This window comes from Pleurodeles waltl, chromosome 7, assembly GCF_031143425.1.
Source record: "Pleurodeles waltl isolate 20211129_DDA chromosome 7, aPleWal1.hap1.20221129, whole genome shotgun sequence".
Classification (NCBI taxonomy): domain Eukaryota; kingdom Metazoa; phylum Chordata; class Amphibia; order Caudata; family Salamandridae; genus Pleurodeles; species Pleurodeles waltl.
In genome coordinates, this window is record NC_090446.1 from 32,912,320 (window position 1) to 32,935,526 (window position 23,207).

The window sequence follows — 23,207 nt, forward strand, 5'->3', positions numbered from 1 at the left end:
TTGAAGGAAAACAGAGGTGTTTTTTGCAAAGTGCCTACCTGTAGATTTTGGCCTGTAGCTCAGCCGCCACCTAGGGAAACCTACCAAACCTGTGCATTTCTGAAAACTAGAGACCTAGGGAAATCCAAGATGGGGTGACTTGTGTGGCTCGGACCAGGTTCTGTTACCCAGAATCCTTTGCAAACCTCAAAATTTGGCTAAAAAAACACATGTTCCTAACATTTCTGTGGCAGAAAGTTCTGGAATCTGAGAGGAGCCACAAATTTCCTTTCACCCAGCGTTCCCCCACGTCTCCCGATAAAAATGATACCTCACTTGTGTGGGTAGGCCTAGCGCCCGCGACAGAAAACGCCCCAAACCGTAACGTGGACACATCCAAATTTGTGAAGGAAAACAGAGGTGTTTTTTGCAAAGTGCCTACCTGTAGATTTTGGCTTGTAGCTCAGCCGCCACCTAGGGAAACCTACCAAACCTGTGCATTTCTGAAAACTAGAGAACTAGGGGAATCCAAGATGGGGTGACTTGTGTGGCTCGGACCAGGTTCTGTTACCCAGAATCCTTTGCAAACCTCAAAATTTGGCTAAAAAAACACATGTTCCTCACATTTCTGTGGCAGAAAGTTCTGGAATCTGAGAGGAGTCACGAATTTCCTTCCACCCAGCGTTCCCCCAAGTCTCCCGATAAAAATGATACCTCACTTGTGTGGGTAGGCCAGGTGCCTGCAACAGAATAAGGCCCAAAACTTGTAGAGATATAGGGGATAGCACAGCAAGTTTATAAGGACATATTCTTTTATACATCTTTAGACTGACTCTGCTTTGGGGACCCACATAAGTGAGGTGTCATTTTACTTGGGAGGCTGAGGGGAACACTGGGGAGTAGGAATTTTGTGCTGGAGTGGTGATCCTACGAAGAAAAGTAAGGAAAATATGCTTTTTTAAGCACATTTTGAGGTTTACAGAGGAGTCTGGGTAAGAAAATGTTGGGGGATCCACGCAAGCCACACGTCCCTGGACTCCTTGGGGTGTCTAGTTTTAAAAAATGTCTGGGTTTGGTAGATTTCCCTAGATGAAGGCCGCACACAGGACCAAAAACATAGGTGCCCTCTCCCCCCCAAACACAGGTAGTTTTGTAATATATCGTTTTGATGTGCCCACATACGTCCGTGATGTGCCAAACACAAAATTTTTGAAAAGAAACACAGTTAGGTTATGTGAAAAAGACCCCTCACCCACCAACCAAGTTGGTGGCATGCTTCATCATCGGGGTCCCACCTGAGGCACCTAGCGTGTCACAGGTGTGCTACGACGCCTGATTACAGCGGAGCAGGTTTTGTCATTTTTACCACACATACTGGTTGGATTTGGCACGAGGGTGAGTGATGGTTCAGTGGATAAAATTTTACTAACAAGAGCTTTCACAAAAATGAAATGCACTGTTAGTAACTGAAAGGCAAAAAACTGAACCAATGACTCACAGCTCGTGAGCTGTAAAGCCGCGTCAAGGCACCAACCGCTTTACAGTCCATTCACACAACTTTCATACATGACACACACAAGGCCATTCACACCGCCAGCCACGGGCCCAGCACATTACAACACTCACATCGACAGACAACGCCACTCAAGGGCCCATCACTTACATACACCCATATGCCTGATACAACAATCACACCAGCTGATGGGAGTGTGTGGACTGGTGTTTGGCTGGCAGTGTGTTGCAGTAGCCAACAGCAAGTCAATATGTACACTCTCAGCCAAGCCCCACTCCACCCACAATGGCATCATTTTTTTTTAATTTTTTTTTTTTAACAGAGGAACCCCTAACTAAGTAGAAAGATTTACAAAACTACAAACACAAAAGCTCTAACTAAGTACATGACAGAAATGCTATGCTAACCATGAAACTAAACACATGAAAATACAAAACAGACATGAGTTTACACTCATGGTTGTTCCCAGAAATTCTTCTGGGTGTGGTAATTCTTAAAACAAGCACCGACACACAGCCCAGGCTTTGAAGGACAATCTGGGCAGTACATTCGAGTCTCCCTCCGGATACCTCTTCGAAAACACACTCTACATTTCTTAGCTGGAAAGTCTTTTTTGGGTGTGGGAGGAATGTGCTCAGCAAAGTGGCGATCTTTCAATCTAGCCACATCCTCCACCACTGCTTCTCTAGGAACTCTGGCCTGTTCCACCACAATAAGGCTCTCTATCACTGACTCCTGAAATTTCACAAATGTCATCTTTGACTCTGGAGACCTATCCCTAAACACAATAAAAGCATTGAAGGTTGCTAAGTGGAAGAGGTGAAGTGCTAACTTCTTATACCAAACATAAGACTTACGAATAGCAGTATAAGGTTCCAACCTCTGGTCAACTCTATCTACACCTCCCATGTGCTTATTATAATCTAAAATGCACACAGGTTTGCGCACTTCAGCAACCTGGCCCCAAACAGTCACAGGGGAAGTACTCTCATCATGGATGGTACTTAGCATGCAGACATCCCTCTTGTCTGAAAATTTCAAAGCTAGCAGCTCCTCGTTCCGCAAGGCACAGCACTGTCCTCTCTCAAGTTTTTTACAGACAAGCTCCCTTGGATAGCCTTTCCGGTTAGAACGGATTGTGCCACAAGCAACTGTGTCCACTCTAAACAATTCCTTGAACAATTGAACACCAGTGTAGAAGTTATCTACATACAAATGGTGACCCTTGTTGAACAGTCGTCTACCAAGATCCCACACAATTTTCTCAGTAACTCCAAAAGTGGGAGGACAACCAGGGGGGTCAATATTGGAATCCCTACCAGTGTACACACGGAAACTATACACATATCCTGTCCTACTTTCAGACAGCATATACAATTTAATTCCATATCGTGCCCTTTTGCTAGGAATGTACTGCCTAAAAACCAAACGACCCTTGAAGAGGACCAAAGACTCGTCCACACTTAACTCTTTGCCTGGAACATAGACCTCCGAAAACCGATCTACAAAATGATCAAGGACAGGCCTAATCTTAAAAAGACGGTCAGAATCTGGGTGATCTCGTGGCAAGGCTAATGGATTGTCAACAAAATGCAGCATCCTAAGAAGAAGCAAATACCGATTACGACTCATGGTCGCTGGAAATATAGCTGTTGCCATCAAGGGACTAGTAGACCAATAAGAAGCCAGTGACAGCTTCCTTATCAACCCCATCAAAAAAGTCAAACCCAAAAACTTTTTTAACTCCTCCAAATTTGTGGGAATCCACTGGGCAGCACTAGAGTGTGGCCTAAGTCTAGCAGCGTTGTCCCTCAAATGCTGCTCTGCATACAAATTAGTCTGCTCAACAATCTCTTCCAAAAACACATCATCCATGAATAACTCAAAGAAATTGATAGGCATAAAGTTCTCTGTATTGGCGTTACACCCCGGGAGACCAGTAAAGCCAGGCAACTCTGGCTGCTCCATGTTTGGGGCAACCCAGACATCAGGTCTTATAACGGGAAACCTTTCAGCCCCAAGTTTCTGCACTATTGGCACATCAATGTCCTCCTCTAAAACAGGCCCTTCATCTGCACTGAGTGTGGCTTCATCATCAGAAGATTCCCCTCCAACAGAAACATCACTGCCAGAATCTCTGACTTCCTCCTCTGTCTCACATGCAGAGTCCGTCTCATAGTCATGATCAGACTGTGACTCAAAAAGCATACCAACCACCTGCTGAGCGGTCATCCTGCGGCTAGCCATGATCTCTCCTGCTAAAATTAACTGGACAAATTCACCACCAACAACCAGCACTGTGTAAGACAAGTAACAAAGTGTAGCTTTGTTAGTAAGAGTTATAAACTCAAAAACTACACCGCTCACTTGCCTGAAAAAGCTTGATTCACCAGCAACTACACAGCAATCACCAATGATATCCCACTAAAAATAAAGAAAGAAAGGCAAATTAGAAATAAGACAAAACAAATATCATTGTGCACAAAACTAAGGACAATTTCACACACAATCCTGTATTTAGTACACCCCCTACAAACATGTCATTCATGCATGGCAACAATACTCCTTTGGAGTAAATTGTTTTTACTTACCTAAAACATGCAACTGTGCAAACTGCAGGTCAACCACCGCCAAAACCGCAAGGAGCCACAGCAAATAAAGCAAAAGCTTTGAACTAGAACAAAAAGGAGGAAAACATTTTTTATCACAAATGCAAAGACTTCTTCAGTTGACAAACACCCCACCATTAAACATTTAGAAATTGGTGCCTAAGTGGATTCTGCCATAGGGGCAGATGGGCCTACTAATAAAATAGGCCTGTCTACCCCAAGGAAGCCAGAAAATACCTTCAGTAGTGTGTCCCCATGGAGAGCGACCCTTGCCAAAGGGGACAGCCCTCAAACAAAACAAAAAAACACACACAACACTATCCCTGGTGCCTAAGTGGCTTCTACCCCCCTTGGGGGCAGGTGGGCCTAACAAAATAGGCCCATCTGCCCCCAGGGGGTGTAGAAATGGGCAACAGGTCAATGTCCCCCCTTGGGGGGGTGCCCCGTGACCAAGGGGACGCCCCCCCACAAAAATAAACAAATAAAAAAAAATCCCTGGCGTTCTAGTGGTTTCTGCCCCCCTTGGGGGCAGACCAGCCTAAAAATAATAGGCTGATCTGTCTCCAAGGGGTGCAGAAATGGCCTGGGTACATGTGCCCCCAAAGTGGGGGGGCGACCCTTGCCCAAGGCCCCCCCCATCCACTAACACACACACACACACACTCTATCCCTGGTGTCTAAGTGGCTTCTGCCCCCCTTGGGGGCAGGTGGGCCTAACAAAAAAAGGCCCATCTGCCCCCAGGGGGTGTAGAAATGGCCAACAGGTCAATGCCTCCCTTGGGGGGGGCGCCCCGTGACCAAGGGGACGCCCCCCCACAAAAATAAACAAATAAAAAAAAATCCCTGGCGTTCTAGTGGTTTCTGCCCCCCTTGGGGGCAGACCACCCTAAAAATAATAGGCTGATCTGTCTCCAAGTGGTGCAGAAATGGCCTGGGTACATGTGCCCCCAAAGTGGGGGGCGACCCTTGCCCAAGGCCCCCCCCATCCACTAACACACACACACACACACTATCCCTGGTGTCTAAGTGGCTTCTGCCCCCCTTGGGGGCAGGTGGGCCTAACAAAATAGGCCCATCTGCCCCCAGGGGGTGTAGAAATGGGCAACAGGTCAATGCCCCCCTTGGGGGGGTGCCCCGTGACCAAGGGGACGCCCCCCCACAAAAATAAACAAAAAAAAAAAAAAACTGGCGTTCTAGTGGTTTCTGCCCCCCTTGGGGGCAGACCAGCCTAAAAATAATAGGCTGATCTGTCTCCAAGGGGTGCAGAAATGGCCTGGGTACATGTGCCCCCAAAGCGGGGGGCGACCCTTGCCCAAGGCCCCCCCCCCATCCACTAACACACACACACACACACTATCCCTGGTGTCTAAGTGGCTTCTGCCCCCCTTGGGGGCAGGTGGGCCGACAAAAATAGGCCCATCTGCCCCCAGGGGGGGCAGAAATGGCCAACAGGTAAATGTCCCCCTTGGGGGGGCGCCCCGTGCCCAAGGGGACGCCCCCCCACAAAAATAAACACATTAAAAAAAATCCCTGGCGTTCTAGTGGTTTCTGCCCCCCTTGGGGCAGATCAGCCTAAAAATAATAGGCTGATATGCCCTCAAGGGGGGAAGAAATGGCCCTAAAAGACATGCCCCCCAAAGGGGAGTGACTCTTGCCCAAGGGGGCGCCCCCCCATCAACTACTCACACAATCCCTGGTGCCTAAGTGGCTTCTGCCCCCCTTGGGGGCAGATGGACCTAAAAAAAATAGGCCGATCTGCCCCCAAGGGGGGCAGAAAAGGCCAACAGTTCTCTGCCCCCTTGGGGGGGGAGCACCTTGCCCAAGGGGGCACCCCCCACACATAAATGCACATAACAATATAAATCCCTGGTGATCTAGTGTTTTCTGCCCCCCTTGGGGGCAGATCTGGCTAAAAAGTAGCCAGATCTGCACCCAAGGGGGGGCAGAAATGGCCGTAACTAATTGCCCCCTCAAGGGGAGCGACCCTTGCCCAAGGGGCCGCTCCCCGCAAACAAGGAACACCAAAAAACAACAAAAAAACAAATCCCTGGTGTCTAGTGGGCATTCCTGCTGCCCGATCGCAATGCGATCGGGCAGCAGGAATGCTCAAAGAGACACCGGGGAAAAGGAAAAGCCTTTCCTTTTCCCCGGTGCCTCTTTAGCCCAAACCCCCCACCCACCGGGAAGAGGAACTCACCTCTTCACTCGTCGCCGCACAGGAAGCAAATGGCTTCCTGTGCGGCGAGGATCCCATAATGAAGTCAGCGCGCGATCGCGTGCTGATGTCATTATGGGGGGGTGGGGGGGTCGGGGGTGGAAGGGGAAGGGCTTCCCCTTCCATCCCTGACTTTGGGGGGTGGGGGGGAAGCACACAGAGGGAGCGAGAGCGCTCCCTCTGGGCTGTGTGCCGAGGACGTAGTGGTTACGTCCTCGGCACAGCAGCACTGAGCCGCGGGACGTAACCACTACGTCCGTGGCACAGAAGGGGTTAAGATACCAAAGTCAAAAGAAAAACGAACTTTAACAAGCAAGTATTTACAAATACCAATGTTATAAACGAAGGCCGAGTTTAACGGAGAAATGAATGTTAACAAGTAAGCATTTACAAATGCAACGGTAATAAACCAAGGTAGAGTTTAAAAGAGAAACAAACTTTAATAAACAAGCATTTACAAATACAAGTTATCGACAGATGTCGAAGTAAGAAAGGAGAAACTAACTTTTATAAACAAGCATTTACAAATACAAGTCATCAACAGATGTCGAAGTAAGAAAGGAGAAACTAGCTTTAATAAACAAGCATTTACAAATACAAGTTATCAACAGATGTCGAAGTAAGAAAGAAGAAACGAACTTTAATAAACAAGCATTTACAAATACAAGTATTGACAGAAGTCAAAATAAGACAGGAGAAACAAACTTTCACACGCAAGAATTACCAATGCAATAAACGTAATTGAACTCTCTAATGTAAAGTAGAAACCAACTAACATCAGCTGATTTGGAGAACGCATTATCACCAACTATATATATATATATATATATATATATATATAGCAACATAAAACCAACCTCTAACAAAGGTTGAGAAGTTCTTCCAGAATCAGTAATAAGCATTTTTAAGAAGAGCTTATCACTCATAGAGAGAAGCAAGACTACAGAGAACTCAGGGTGAGTGAAGCAATAATAGAATTAAAGAGAATTAAGTGTTAAGAGTAGAAAGTGTAAAACTGACGTCCCTAGTAATTGCGACTGTGACTCTTGCAGGTGCTGCTTCCAATCTTAGACGTGAAGAGGCAGACTGAGTACTGAGGTTCATCTGACGTTCATCATCTCTGTGGCAGTCTCTCTACAATCCCATTCCCCTTTCCCCCTCCAGGGTACTCAGCACGAAGGATTAAAATTTGTTGTGAGTAGCTCGGGTCGGGACTGAGGAGTTATCTTCTGCTCCTGAGGAAATCGAATTGAAGTATCCTGACAAATTGCAAAACATCCAGAACGCCGCTGCCAGATTGGTCCTCGACCTACCCCTACACTGCCATATCTCACAACACTTACGCACACTGCACTTGCTCCCCATTAATAAAAGAATCACTTTCAAAATCCTCACCTATGCACACAGGGCCCTCCACAACACCGGACCTGCCTACCTTAACCAGCGACTCTACTTCCACGTACCCCAGAGGACCCTACCCTCAGCCCAGCTCTCTCTCACAGATGTACCTTGTATCAGGAAAACTAGAACAGGAGGACGCTCCTTCTCCTACCTCACCACCATCACCTGGAACGCACTACCCATCCAGACCAGACAAACCACCTCCTCCCCAGCTTCATGAAGAAACTGAAGACATGGCTTTTTTAATCCACCTCCGGTACACACACACCCCACCCCATAGCCTTGAGACGGGTGAGTAGGTGCACTTCACTAACTCTGATTGATTGATTGATTGATTGTTTGAATAATAGCTCTACCAAAAGTGAATCACCTCATGACCATACAAAAATTGTGGGTTTATGCACCAAGATTGTCTGTGTTTTGACGGAACACACTCCTTTTGAAGTAATGGTGTGCAAATGTAAAAAATGTCCACAAAATCAGAAACCTTCTTTGTGTCCTGGTGTTGAATAATCACAAAATGGCAACTTACTTTTGACAATTTTTTTTTTTTATCAGAACCAAGAGTGATATTCAATGCTTTGGTTAGTGATTGTTTTTCTTTACAATAATCATGAGGAAGTTCCCAACCATAGCCATAGGTAATAAAAGTCAAAACTCACCATTGCTTTTAACTATATTGAACCAAAAGGCAATTTAAGTTAGAGCCTCAATAGGGTTCTGGAAAAATGGAAAGGAAACCCTCAAGAACAAAAGAGGAACAAGTATGAGTTGCAAGGCAGTAATAGTATGGCAAATGTGCCCACTAATACACAAAAGCATTCTGGTATTGCATATTCTCAACATGCACATTTCACTTTCCCAAAAACTGTTTTAGTGCCAGGTGATCTAAAAGCTAATTTCCGGTCCATGTTCTGGAGAAAAGTCCATAAAACTTAACATTATTACTTGTTTTGTTAATGTGATATTTGCAAGCATTTACTAAGCCCAGGTGTAATGCAGAATTACCAACATTAATCCAATTACCCTGGTGTAAATTAAAATTCCATGAGAAAACACCTAATTACTCAAGAAGAGAAATTCTGCATTTACCACAGTTTCCTAGAGTCAGAATGCACCCTCACTTCACAATGGATGCAAGGGTGCATTTTGCACTAAGAAATAGCTCTAAATGCAGAACATGAATAGCTAGCGGTGGTTCACGTTTACTAAATGTGCTCTGGTGGTGGGACATTTTTTTCCTCCTAATACTCTTGCATCATCATCACTAATTTTGCACCAAAAAGTAACATGGAATTACTAAAATTAGTCTGTTTACTCCTGAATAATTGATATTATTACCTTTGTGATGCAAAATGACTGACATTATGAAATTATGCATGCTGAAGAAGTTAAGAATGGTTTGGGGCAAAAATCCTACAGCAGCAGGACAGGAACAACAAACGTAGCGAGCACAAGCGTCAGCTTTCTGTTGCTGTCAGTGTCATGTTGCATTTAGTGCTATTGTCTCAGCGCAAAACGCATTTTGGACATGCAGTGGATTTTGTGCTGAGGAAATCGTGCTAAATGCTAAGGTTACGCCCCTCAAGTAATTATGAATTGTTGTGTGCTAATTACGCTTAATTATGCTACAGAAAATTATGCCAGTAACGCCCACTCCAACTGGAAATGTGGGTACAAGGTAGTTCAAAGACCGAGGGATGGATTAGTACTGGAAAAAGAGAAGTACAAATCTGGAACCAACACACTTGCAACATCATTTTAAATGTAAAACAGTGCAGTAGCCCTGCCCTCCTGATGATGATGCATGACATCATCGTGAGTCATGGCCAATTAACTGTTTATGTCACTGACACAGCAAGAGGCATGCATGGGTGCACCAGGGAAGAAGTGCAAGAACAAACCCTTGCAGAGTTAATGCTTGCAGTGATCTGTCAATTGACACTATGGGGGTAATTCTGACCCCGGCCGGCGGCGGTAGCCGCCGGCCTGGCTGGGACCGCCAGAAGACTGTACCGCGGTCAAAAGACCGCAGCGTTCATTCTGGGTTTCCCACTGGGCTGGCGGGCGACCGCCAAAAGGCCGCCCGCCAGCCCAGTGGGAAACAACCTTCCACGAGGATGCCGGCTCCGAATGGAGCCAGCGGAGTGGAAGGTGTGCGACGGGTGCAGTAGCACCCGTCGCGAATTTCAGTGTCTGGTGAGCAGACACTGAAATTCAAAGTGGGGCCCTCTTACGGGGGCCCCTGCAGTGCCCATGCCATTGGCATGGGCACTGCAGGGGCCCCCAGGGGCCCCACAAAACCCCATACCGCCATCCTGTTCCTGGCGGACGAACCGCCAGGAACAGGATGGCGGTATGGGGTGTTGGAAGCCATGGAGGATTCAGCAGGGCAGCGGAAAACCGGCGGGAGACCGCCGGTTTTCCCTTTCTGACCGCGGCCAAACCGCCGCGGTCAGAATGCCCTGCGGAGCACCGCCAGCCTGTTGGCGGTGCTCCCGCCGACCCTGGCCCCGGCGGTCCTTGACCGCCGGGGTCAGAATGACCCCCTATGTCTGAGTTCTTGGGCCTGATGACTCTTTTTCTACGTTCTGAGGGGTGAAAATATTAAGAGGCATATTTGTACATTTTGGTGCAAAATGCACTAGCGCAGGTTTGCGCCAAAACGTTTAGCACTGGCTTGCGCCATTCCTGAGCACCAGCTGGGCACCATATGTATAGAATGGCACAAGCCGGTGCAAAGGGTTGGATAGCGTAAAAAGATATTACGTTAGCCGGGTGTGGCTGGCGGTATGGGAGAATGGGGTTTTTCACCAACAGATGATGTTAGGCTGGTTAGAGTAAAAAAAGATGACTCTAAACAGCCTAGCATCATTTTCTGATGCAAAACCATCCATACCACATCACTCCTGTCTTAGAAGAGACAGGCGTCTTGCCCCCACCCCATTGGCCAGCATAGGGGACCAGTGTTCCCTGGGCATGGCCATTGCACTCTGTGCCATGCAGGGGGCCCCAGTGTAGGCCCCTGAAGGCACTTTATTTTTTTTTTAAATGACATACCTGCACTTACCCTACTTACCTGGGATGGGGTCCACCATCCCCTGATGTCCCTCTGGTGTGGGTGGGGGTGTTCCTGGGGCTGGAGGAAGGCATCTGTGGACCCATTCCCATGGAAATAGGTCCACAGGTCCCTTAACGCCTGGTCAGACCCATGAGTTAAATATTCGTGCAAAGCAACCTTTGCACCATTATTTAGCCCCTCCTCCCACCCGTGCGTCATTTTAGCACGGGGATAAATAATGGGCTATGGGGTTAGCCCCATTTTTTAGATGGGAACGCCTACCATGCATCTCATTGACGCAAGGTAGGTTCACGCACCAAAAAAATTGTGCAAACAACAATATTTTGACGTGAGATGGGTCTAATGTCAAAATATAAATATGGAGTTAGTTTTGCACTGAATTTGCATTAATAAAGGTGACCCAAATTCTGCACAAACGGGGTATAAATATGCCCCTAAGTTCTCAGTCTAAATTTTAGTGCATCCTATTTGGCCACACATTCAATCTCAAAGGCAAATACAAAATTGAAAAAGGATTTTATCACAGACTCAAATTCACACTTACATATATGAGTCTCAAAAACATGCCAGAAATGTAAGGGGTCACCAAGGGATAATTAAAGTGACGCACAACATGGAATGTAATCAACATGTAGAAGACCTATATTTCAATAACAGCAATACGGAAAATAAGGAAAAGTGTATGATGCTTTGAATTCAGGCCTAAGATCCCTTGCCTAACCATTTAATCTAACTTTCTGTCCATTCTAAAATCAACAATAATTTCAGAGAAAAACGTCAGCACTACAGAAACTCCTGTAAACGTTCTGTAAAGAAAGATGTAAGCAGCAGAAAGCTGTAAAAGTAGAGAGGTCTGTACCTCTCCTAGGTCTGCTCTAGTCAAGGGGAAAAAAGAATCGGAACCGGCAACTGACTAAACAACACTTTAAATCTTGAATCTTCGAGGGGCTGACATCACAGTCAAAACTTTCCACTAGAACAACTGAGTTATAGATTGCACAATTCATTTGCATCTCCATTTTTTTAAGTTGCCTCCCTATGACCTTGAGTCACTCCCGTATTCAGGAATTTGGAGGGGGGTGGGTTCAGTTGCCTTCTGTGCACTATTGCTTCTGTCCTTGGCAATATACTTTCTCAGGCTCCTTTATCTAACAGCAACAATGGACTTATTCATCAGCTAGTAACTGGTACCATCGCACCTGCAGTTCAGGGAAGTATGCAACAAAACAAGCTTCTCATTGAAAGTTTGAAATATAGAAAGAGACTCGGGCTTCACTCCGGCCAAGCTAACACAGACATAAATGCTAATTTGATTTAAATGAGTACACATACATTTCTCATACATACAAAGAATATACAGTGGTTTATGAAAAATGTCATTTCTAAACATGCTAAAATAAACATACTATAATAATAATAATTTCCTAAATGAGGGTTACATAATATATTTGCAGAGAATTACTTATGCATGCATAGAACCACATTTATATGAAAACCACACATGTTGTAAATGTTTGTAACTAAGGGGGTTATTCCAACTTTGGAGGAGGTGGTAATCCGTCCCAAATGTGACGGATTTACCACCAGCCGTATTACGAGTTCCATAGGATATAATGGACTCGTAATACAGCTGGTGGTATATCCGTCACTTTACCGTCACATTTGGGACGGATTACCACTTCCTCCAAAGTTGGAATAACCCCCTAAATGTCCATTTTCAGTCTTTTTGTTTCTCTTGGTTACTGCCTCAGTGTCTTCTATTTTATCCCAGTCAGGTCCCCTGTGATTAATTCTCTTCCTTTCCGTTATCCCCCACACCCCACGCCTTCTCCTTTTTCCTTTTCTGTTGTGTCAGTTCCACGCTGTGCATTAAATGCAATCACTTACTTTTGTGTAGTGCTTCCTGTCATAATGTTACTACATCCAATATAATGTGAACTTATCGACTTAGGAAGGATGGAAGGTTGAGCTATCCTTGCCATGATCCCATGAACTGCAGGTCTCCAACACTTCAGGAGTGCTTGATGCATAGACACATTAAGGGCAGAGCAGTATTTTCAATCAAGTGCCACATGTTTGGAGAATAATGAACAATGAAGGATCTACATCTTAAGGATGAACAAACAGAATTTTCTGTGCATGCCTATTGCCTTAAAAAGTTAATGTTATAAACTGGAGCGAAAGTAATGCATTAGCGTAATACTGCCAACATCAGGCCACCTACAAGGAGATGAAATTCATAGGTTAATGTGTTACTTTTACTTACTCCTGGGCAAGGCTTTTGACACCTTGAGTTTGCTGATGAATTCACTTTGTGTTCACAAGCATTGAAGTCTATTTATTTTCTAGACCAAGCTACAAAAGCAACACCAGCTGCCACACAACAGGCAGGCAGAAGTGACCATAGTTGCAGCCACAATTGCTGTGTGGGGGTAACCTGCAGCAACAAATCTAGCTGCTATGAAAATCCAACCTGCCACATCAGCAGGGTCCACAGTACTGCCAACAAACATAGATCAAAGCAGTGACTACAGCTTGTGCAACAGCACAGAGTATAACTACCACAATAGTGGTCACTACAGATAGAGTAACAGTAGCTACAGTGTTTGCCAGCATGTCAGTGAATACAACAGGAACCACAACAGAAACAACAGGAGTAATCACTGCTGCCACCATAGCAGGGACAATAACGGTGAAACCAGCAGCAACTAGAGGTGAAACCACAGCAACAACCTTCAGCTTCCACCAAGTCTTGATCAAAAGGATAGAAAAAAAAGCCACAATAGCTAGCACAACAACAAAGACCACAAATGCCACCATTGCAGGCAGTGCAAAATCAACCAGAGAGGGGACCACGGCGGAGACAACAGTAATCACCACTGTAGGGTTTAGAAGAGTGCCAACATGTGTCACCTCAGTAGGGTCATGGCTACCACACCAAATGGGACTACCAACTGGGGCTACAACACACCCTCAAGGAGGTGTCAGAGGAGAACCAACAGCTGCCTTCTCAGCAATGTCCACAACAGCAACCACAACTGTCACTACAATGTGGACTTCAGCATCACACATGTATTTCAGGAAAGGGGCATTCTTCTTCCCTCTAATCTGAAATGCTCCTTTTTCATAGGTGTAGAGTTTAAGGGCACATGCCCCACCCATTCCAAATCTATTTGGGACAGTAGTTGGTTGAAAGTGGGACAGAGTGGTGAAACCATCCTATACAGGCTCCGAAAGACATAAGACAAGGAGCTAGAACTCATCTCCATGGTGTGGTGGTTTATATGTTTCATGTTAATACAAAGAGCCTTCACCAGCTTTTCTTTTTCCTGATGCCTATGCTTAGAGGCATTATGGACACAACTGCTGTATCTCTCTGTTTTCCCCATTAGATGCATTTTATTTATACACCTCTTATTACTACAGATGGAAAAAACAGATTTTCACCTTCTTTTTTAAAATTATTTTGTCTTTTTATAAACTACACTTGTTCTGTCTCCCTAATCATTTTGTTAAAAGAACATTTCTTAAAGAATTTGTTTTGGGAATTGTTCAGACAAATCACTCTTTCATGCCATTTGCTTTTCAGAATTGAAGTCTTGCTGAGTCTTTCTCCTGCGCTCTGCATTCACTCTCTGTTTTTACACAGGGGAAGTTATGTATTAAAATGTGTGTGTTTATGCAGCCGAGCAATAAGAACACACTTTTTATTATTGACACAACCCTGCTACCTTAACTCCCTAAGTGGAAATAGAGTGGCGGGGTGCACTGGGGCTCACCCTAGAAGCAACAGATCTATACTTCTCCTCAGAAGAGCATTAGACGTTCAGAAGAAAAGCAAACTCAGTATTTAGGAGAATTCAGGGTGATGATTGTGTTGGACATGCAGAAAGCAGGTCAATTCCAACTAGCAAGACAGGAGCTGAAATAACCCACAAACCTAATATTATTGGAGAGTGTGAGTAATGCGGCCCATCTGTGCAGCACACACATAACACAGAGTTGTCCTGTGAAACAAAAGTACATAAGACCTCAAACCTTGGGCAGCAGTAGGATCACAGAGTCGTACAGTTTGTCACAGAACATGCAGCAACCCACTGAGCTTCAATGCATAGTGCAGAGCTAGTTACTGCAGACAACAAGTGAAATGAGATACATTACTACTGTTTTTAGGTTGAGCATAGCAGCGCGCAAGCGCTGCTTTTCCAACGTGTTGGTATGTATCGGGGCTTTTAACCACGTCCACTGCACGCCAATCACTATCACTCGCTCATGGGCTTGCCTTTCAAAAATCCTTTCTTTTAGTTGGTAAATGCTTCACTTTTGTCCCACCTTAGGGCACTTTTCTTACCTCTTTGGCTATCGCCCCTGTTACATGGCTAATTGCACTTTTGCCAACATGTTTAACTGCAAGCGAACTTCTTTTTCCTTTTGTGTCTTCACGCAGATGCTCATGGCAACCATCGGTTAGCTTATGTGAAACTGTATTACTTTCATTTTTTTATTAGAGGTTTCCTGATCATGTCTTTGGTGTGTTGTACTTATTTCTCTTTTATGCCCTTTCTTCCTTTCACAACAGCCTCTGTTTTAAGAGCACGGGCCAATAAGCCTGTGTTTTTGGGACATTTCCTTCAGAACAGCTCATGTTTTTGTTTTTCACTATGGGGGTACTATGGTACTACTTAGAAACGGCTCACAAACCAAAATCCTCACTGGCTATCAGGGGCAAAGGGGCTGGGCCGGCCCCTGGTTTCAATCGCTTTCAGAAACACCTCCGAAGGGGAAAAAAGCTTTAACAAAAACAATCCCCATCTGTCCTTCCAGCAGCCCGTGAATATCGTCTTTCGTGTGAGCTTGTTACATTAGCTACCGTATGATTAGTCCAAGCTTCCCCTAGCGAAAAGTACGCTCTCTCTCCAGAAATAACATTAATCACCAGAGTTATTTTAACATTTGAAGATTGAATACAATCTGTGATCTGCCTACAACACGTTCTTTGTAGCAGCCACATTAACCCTCTGCACTGCCTTATAATAATTCCAAGCTTCATCTCTTGCCTACAAAGCTGCATTTAGTATGACCAAAAGAGACACTTGGGAAAGTCATAACAAAACCAAAATGAAAGTGCAACACAAACAACAGAAAATTTGCTCTTTGCAATTTCAAATCACCCTGCTTTAGTATTCAATACTTGTAAAAGTATATGCAGCAGTTATTAGCGTGCAGTGTAAAGTGACAGCTGAACCTAAGAAAAACATACTTTTCGTGTATGCTAACAAGGCAATTGTTGGTCTCGTAAACTGAAAATATAAAGCTTATAACTTCGCTATCAAGGAAAAATAAATCAGCCTTCTGTGTAGAGTAACAGCTGGTTCTAAAGAAGGCACGCTTATTATGTTCGCGGTGCTTAATTTGAGCTGGTGTGTTCCGATGCAGGTCCGAACAATTTTTGTTAAAGGTCGATCAGTTATTTTTCTGCCTCACTGATTTACTGTGGGCAAAATAAAGAATAATTTATTAGAAATGCAAACTCTAAGATGTGAAAATGTCCTTCCACTCCAAATCATGTTGTAGAGAACATTTTGAACATAAGGACATGAATCTCTCTTTACTCTTAAACACTGTGAAATATAGCAAATTAATGTAAAAAAGACTACTGGGGAGATGAAAGTTTAACATGAAAAACAAAAACACATAGCAGAAACATTAGCATGTGTTCGTGAAAGAGCAGCATCACCCAGATGAAAGAGCGTAAATTACTGACTGGCTGGCTTGCTCTGTAGACAGCAGCGAAGTTATCAGATGCTATAAAACTTTGTGAAGTGAATCACACCAAAACAGTGTAAAATGCAGCCAAACACCATATAGGACACACCAGTAAAAGAACACAGAAACATAAATATTAACCCATTTGCTACTAGGCCTCTTCCCTCTCAGGTGCCAGGCCTTTTTTGGGCTGTTTGGGGCAGTTTGTGCTTAGGCCCTCATAACTTTTTCTCCAAATAAGCTACCCACGCTAAATTTGTGTCCTTTTTTTTCCAACATCCTAGGGATTCTGGAGGTACCCAGAGTTTGTGGGTTCCCCTGGAGGAGAACAAGAAATTAGCCAAAATACAGCAAAACATTTTTTTATTTCTTTTCAAATGGGAAAAAAAGGGTTGCAGAACAAAGCTTGTGTTTTTTTTTTTACGCTGAAAATGCCATCAACAAATAGTTTGCAGTGCTAAAATTACCATCTTCCCAGGTTTCAGGAACAGGCAGACTTGAATCAGAAAACCACATTTTTCAACACAATTGTTGCATTTTACTGGGACATACTCCATTTTTACACTTTTTTGTGCTCTCAGCCTCCTTCCACTTAGTGACAGAAATGGGTGTGAAACCAATGCTGGATCCCAGACAGCTAAACATTTGTGGAAAGTAGACAAAATTCTGAATTTAGCAAAGGGTCATTTGTGTAGATTCGTCAAGGGTTTTCTACATAAAGAAACAGCTAAAATAAAAACAAATGAAATTGAGGTATAAAACAGAGCCATTTCTGTCCACGTTTTCTTCTATGACTTTTTTCCAGCTGCAGCAGCTTTTTTAAAGCAATATATCATTACATCTGCTGACTTCTTCTGGTTGCAGGGATATATAGGGCTTGTAGGTTCATCAAGAACCCTAGGTACCCAGAGCCAATAAAAGAGCTGCACCTTGCAATGTTTTTTCATTGTAGAATGGGTATACAGCAATTCATTTGGTTCAATATAAAGAGTAAAACATAGGTATCAAGGAAAACTTTGCATTTCCAAAATGGGCACAAGATAAGGTGTTGAAAAGCAGTGGTTATTTGCACATCTCTGAATTCCAGGGCCCCCATACTATTATGTGAATTACCGGGCATTTCTCAAATAGATATCTTTTTTACACACAGTCTTATATTTGGAATGAAAAAATGTAGAGAAATATAGGGGCCAATAACACTTGTTCTTCAATTCTGTATTTCCCCTAGTCTTTCTATAAAAATGGTACCTCACTTGCGTGGGTAGGCCTAATGCCCTCAACAGGAATCACAACATGGGTACATGACATTTTTGCATTGAAATCTGACGTATTTTTTGGAAAGTGCCTAGCTGTGGATTTTGGCCTCTATCTCTGCCGGCACCTAGGGAAACCTAACAAGCATATGCATTTCTGAAAACTAGACACCTAAAGAAATCCAGGATCTGGTGACTTGTGGGGCTCTCACCAGGTTCTGTGATCCAGAATCATTTGAAAACCTCACACTTTGGCAAAAAAACACTTTTTCCTCATATTTCGGTGACAGAAAGTTCTGGAAACTGAGAGGAGCCACAAATGTCCTTCTACCCAGCATTCCCCCACATCTCACGATAACAATGGTACCTCACTTGTGTGGGTAGGCCTAGTGCCTGCGACAGGAAATTCCCCAAAACACAACATGGAGACATTACATTTTCCCAAAGAAAACTGAACTGTTTTTTGCAAATTGCCTAGCTGTGGCTTTTGGCCTCTAGCTCATCCGGCACCTAGGGAAACCTACCAAAGCTGTGCATTTTTTAAAACTAGGTAGTTAGGGGAACCCAGGATGGGGTGTCTTGTGGGGCTCTCACCAGGTTCTGTTACCCAGAATCCTTTGCTAACCTCAAAAATTGGCCAAAAGAAAAAAAACAGTTTTTCCTCACATTTCGGTGATAGAAAGGTCTGGAATCTGAGAGGAGCACCAAATTTCCTTCCACTCAGCATTTCCCTAAGTCTCCCAATAAAAATGATACCTCACTTGTGTGGGTAGGCCAAGTGTCCGTGACAGGAAATGCCCCAAAACACAACATGGACACATCACATTTTCCCCCAAAAAACTGACCGTTGTTTTGCAAAGTACCTATCTGTGGATTCTGGCCTCTAGCTTAGCCGGCACCTAGGGAAACCTACCAGACCTGGGCAATTTTGAAAACTAGATGCCTAGGGGAATCCAGGAAGGGATGACCTGTGGGGCTCCCATCAGGTTCTGTTACCCAGAATCCTTTGCAAACCTCAAACTTTGGCAAAAAACTGTTTTTCCTCACATTTCGGTCATAGAAAGTTCTGGAATCTGAGAGGAGTCACAAGTTTCCTTCCACCCAGAATTCCCCCAAATCTCTTGATAAAAATAGTACGTCACTTGTGTGGGTAGGCCTAGTGCCTGCAACAGGAAATGCACCAAAACACAACATAGACACATCACATTTTCACAAAGAAAACTGACCAGTTTTTTGCAAAGTGCCTAGTTGTGGATTTTGGCCTCCAGCTTAGCCGGCACCAAGGGAAACCTACCAAATGTGGGCATTTTTTAAAACTAGACAACTAGGGGAATTCAGGATGGGGTGACTTGTGGGGCTTGTTGAAATGTTGAAATTGAGGGGGAACCAAAGCGGGTCCATAAGGGCAGTTTGAAAAAAACATTTTTAGGCTGAAAAGTAGGGCTGAAATTTTATCGGTATAGATGTGACAATGCTGGGTGGTAGGAACTTTGTAGATCCCTGCAGATTCCGGAAGGTTCCATCACAAAAATGTGGGGAAAACATGTGATTTTCAAGCAAATTGGAAGGTTTGCAGGGCATTGTGGGTAGGAAAATGGTGCAGGGTGCATGTGAAGCACACCACCCTGGACTTACCCAGATGTTTAATTTTCAGATGTGTCTAGGTCTCGTAGATTTTTCTAGATGGCAGCTTCCCAAAGTCCAAAGAGTGCAGCCCTCACCATTCCAAGTGGGATGATTTTGAGAGACAAGCTCTCATGACCCAAATGTAAAATCAAAACCCAAAATAATCAAATATACTCTTGCTTGCCGTAGAATAAGATCTTTTCGTGTGCAGGGGGAGAGCTGATATGGGGGTTGTGCATCAAAAATGGCACAAGTCCGGTTTGAGCCTTGATTTTTGCCTGACTTTCACCAGTTTGTGACGCACAACCTCCATTTTCCCCCACGCCGGCGCTGCCTGGTTTGAGTCATTTTCTTTTACTCTGACCAGCCCACAGCGCCAGCTAATGTCAATCCTTAAATAAGGCGTCGCTGGTTTGCGTCAAAAGTATAAATATGGGCCTTTCCAGAAAAGGAAACTGTACAGGAAGAGTTCTGCTCTAAGAAGGGTCAATCAAGCAAGTGATTATTATAGGCTTTAGTTTATTTTCTAAGGCGCTACAGCACTTTTATAATGACATCTTTATTCAAGTTAAGACTATCAGAACCTACCTCTTGCTCTCTAAATAACCGTGAATAATAACAAGCACTGGCAAAGCCAGTAAGTCAGGGCTTCCAACTGCACATGTTCTTCGCTGTAACATCTGTTATTTGCATGATGTATGTGGATGCACATACAACATGCCTACGGGTTGCCTACACCCAGCATGGTCATAAGTATCCGTGTCCTGCTGTACCCTGAGTCTGCTGCTCACTGCATGGTTTGAAGGACCATACGAGGCTCTGAGATGGGAGGGCGGCGGATTCAAACCAACCAGTCCTTTCAGTAATCGAGCCTGTCGGAAACACACACTGAGCTGCACCAATCAAAACACTTCCCAACTTCAGGAAAATCAAAGCAGGCTCATGTCTGTTGAAGTTCGAAAGGGCAAGTCTAAAAATCATCACCTACCACAATAACCCTAAGATGACAGCATTACTATCTTAAGTCAACAGAGATGAGTTATGAGGCAAAGCAACGAGCCGCTGACGTCACACAGGCCTTTCAACTTAAAACAAGCATTTGCAATGCAATAGGTCTCACATTTTCTCGAGTTAAAGCTGCTGGCATTGTGAATTCATAACTGGACTTTTCTTGCCACATAAATTGGTCAACACTGCCTCATAATTTTGTCTTTCCTGCCACATAATTCCAGTGGCCCTGCATAAAACTAAAGCACTTCCATGTATCTTTTTCCGCTATCTGCAGCAAAAATTGAAAATATTGCTATTTAGCAGCGTTTAATTGGGCAGTGCTTAATAATAAATATTTGTTAAAAGCTCATACCTACATATTAAAAAAATGCTGTCTTTTAACCTCTTGGTTGCCAAGGATGTAAAGGTTATGTACTTGGCTGCAGCGCTGAGGCACCAAGGACATAACCGTTACATGAGGGGAGCGCTATGAGCAAAGGGGGGCAGGGATGGAAGGGGAATCGCTTCCCCTTCCACCCCGCCCTCCCAGTAACTTCTGATGACATCAGCACACGATCATGCGCTTTGCATTTCTCTTCCGATCTGTGGATGGGGGAGGCAGAGAGACATGAAAGGAAAGGAAAAGCTTTCCTTTCCTTTCATGTCTCTTTGAGCATTTCTTCAGGCCAGTCGTGAAGCTTTCAGGCTGCAAAACCGCCCACTAGACACCAGGGATTTTGTTTTTGTTTGTTTTTATTGTTGTTTACTGATAAAGGGAGCAGCCCCTTTGGCAAGGTCTGCTCCCTGGGGGACATTTTTTATAAAGCAATTTCTGCCCCTCCTGGGGGCATCGGCCTATTTTAATTAGGCTGATCTGCCCCCAGGGGGAGCAGAAGCCACTAGACACCAGGAATTTTTTAAGATGGGGACCGACCCCTTAGGAAAGGGTCATTCACCTGGGGCGCAAATTCTTTTTAGGCCATTTCTGCCCCCTTGGGGGTACATCGGCCTATTTTTATTATGCCAATCTGCCCCCAAGGGGGGCAGAAACCACTAGGCACCAGGGATTTTTTATTTTTTTTATTTTTTACAGATGGGGATTGACCCCGCAAGGCAAGGGCCCCATCTATAGGTGTCCTCCAGGGGTGGGTAGGGGTGGCAGGGGGTGCCTCTGGGGGCAGGGAAGGGCACCTCTGGACTGCTTCTATGGTCAGACACCATGGAAGTGAGGCCACAGGTCCCTTAACACCTGCCTTCACCCAGGCGTTAAAAAACGGCACACATCAGGCTGTGCACCGTTTTTTAAGGCCCGCCCCCTCCTGTGCATCGAAATGACGCGGGAGTATAAATACGGCGCACAGGCCTTAAAGTCATTTTTTGGACGGGAACGCCTACCTTGCGTGTCATGAAAGCAAGGCGGTTTCCCGCATCCAAAAAATGACGCACACAGAGGATTTTTGACATCCGCTGGGTCGGGCGTCAACGTATAAATATGATGCACATTTTGTGCTGAATGTGCGTCAAACTTTTTGACGCACATTCAGCACAAATGGAGTATAAAGATGCCCCTAAGAGTTGCTGGTTTTGCCTCCCAGGTCCGTCAAGCCTTTGCATAAGTCAATGCTGTTTAAAGAAATAATACACACAATTCACACGCTCGTTTGGCAATTATACTTTAATTTAATAAGGCAAAATAAAAATAGCTTTCTAATTTTCTTAATTACAAACTTTACTATTCCAGACTAGATTTAAAGATCAATCTTGGGGGGTGTCTTCCACCCCTGGCCTTATGGGTTTGCTCACTGGGATTGTGGCTCTCTTCATAAGTCACTGGTGGGTGCACAGAAACGTAATTTCCTTGTGCACAGAAAAGAAATGAATTGACCTTTGACCCATGAACGTCAATTCACCAAACTGCCAGGGATAGTGGAGGTGACATCACACACCATTTCACCTTTATTTTACTCACACATGCAAGTCTCCACTTTCACAGATATTTACACATACACACACTCACTCTCACTCTCACTTAAACACACTCTATCCTGCAAGCATGCACACAACATACATTTAAAAGCATTTTTGCTTACGTCAGGTGCCAGGGAGGGGCATATTCCAGCAAATTGTAATTCATCCTTTATTACACTAACAGTGAATAATAAATATTATTCACTATTAGGGGCATATTTATATTCTGTTTGCACTGTTTGTGTGTCATTTGTTTTAGGCAAAAACGGTGCAAACCTAACTCCATATTTACGTTTTGATGCTAGGCCCGTCTAGCATCAAAACAAAGAAGTTAACATCATTTTTTGGATGCATGAACCCACCTTGCATCAATGAGATGCAAAGTTGGCATTCCCATCCAAAAAATGACTTTATCCCCCGGGCAAAAATGGTGCACAGGTGGGAGGCGGACGTAAAGAATGGCGCTAAGCCTGCTTAGCGCCATTATTTAACGCCTGGGTCTGACAAGGAGTTAGGGGACCTCTGGACCTATATCCATGGTCAAACACCATGGAATGGGACCACAGGTGCCCACCTCAAGCCCCCGGAACACCCCCACCCACACCAGAGGGACACCAGAGGATGGGGGACCCCATCCCAGGTAAGTATTGATAAATATGTTTTAAAAAATGTTCTAAGTGCCATTGGAGGCCCTGACATGGGGCCGCATGCATGGCACTGGGTGCGATGGCCATGTGCAGGTGACCCTGGTCCCCTGTGCTGGCCATTGGGGTGGTGGGCATGACTCCTGTCTTTGCTAAGGAAG